Source organism: Phaethon lepturus, unplaced genomic scaffold (assembly GCF_000687285.1).
Source record: "Phaethon lepturus isolate BGI_N335 unplaced genomic scaffold, ASM68728v1 scaffold13593, whole genome shotgun sequence".
Taxonomy (NCBI): Eukaryota; Metazoa; Chordata; class Aves; order Phaethontiformes; family Phaethontidae; genus Phaethon; species Phaethon lepturus.
This window is the reverse complement of record NW_010529805.1, coordinates 31307-32555: the sequence shown is the minus strand read 5'-3', so window position 1 is coordinate 32555 and position 1249 is coordinate 31307.

Genomic DNA, 1249 nt, shown 5'->3' with positions numbered 1-1249 from the left:
AGCTGGGAAGCATAAGGCAGAGGCACTTGGGCTGGCTGCATGCAAATGGACTTCAGTTGAGCAGCAGAATAGCACATTCACACAAATTTGTCCCTTGTTGACAAGCCCTGCAGATTGGCACAACAATATGTAAACACTTCTGGACTAAAGCTTTTAGTCTTGTACTGCCTAACCTACTGCTTCGGGAATCTTTGCTTCGTTACGTGTCGGAGATATCTTAAGGGGTAAAGAGGAGGAGTTGGAACACGAGCTCCGTTGGCTTGGATGTTTCTGACCCGAGGCACTTGGCAGTAGTGGGTCAGGTGCCAAGGTAGCATGAAGCTTAAAGGAAAAAATGGAAGGGTGGAGACATATGTGCACTGCTTCAGGAGCTGGAATTTGAATATCAAGTTGTGTGACGAGCTAAACTGGGACAGAGTGAGAGCTGTTGCCTCCTGAAGCATTTTAGCAAAGCTCGGAGGGTGGATTAGTCAAAAGCATTAGTGCCAACCCTTTTTTCTATTTAGTTTACTTTCTTGTTTCCCCTGTTGGATCTTTCTCACTGGGGTGTACAGTAACTTTACCCTCTAAAGACCTTGAGCAGGTGCTGTCTCTAAGCTAGCATAAGTACCCAACTTTTCACCATTGCTTACTAACAAAAGGGATTTCATTTGGTAACTAAAGCATGATTTATTTCTCTTTCAAAGAATTTTTGGCTGCTTGCCACATGTTTTGCAACTGAGCGACATCATGGTACCTTCTGTTTGTCACCGGTGTCAGCAAGCTCTCTTGCAGTTCTTGAAATAGTTTTACCAGTTTGGGGCTTAGAGTGACTTAGATGAATAAGGTGCATCTTACTGGAAGGTCAGATGAAAGAAATGAGGATTTATAGGCCCTTAGTGAGAAACACATAGCAATTCCAGATCAGCGTTGCTTAACTACGACAACAGCAAAATTAAAAAGTAAAAATAGGAAAGGTGTTGCTATGTCTTTGAGGTCTTTTTCTGTAGAAGCCATGTTTTGTTAATCTGTGGCTGAAAGATTTCAAAATCATCTATTTACATAACGAAGTAGGTTATTTTCTTGAAAATAGATCATTACTTCAGTTTGAACAGTAGTTGTATTAGCGTTTTCTCCAAATAACTGGATTGTGAGTTGAACTCTGACTAGTTTTTTTTTTTTCCACACAGATTTAAGACTAAAAAGTTTACTATTCTTTTTTCTCTCAAGTTGAATCTTTTATCACTTAAAGAAGGTTAACTTATTTTCT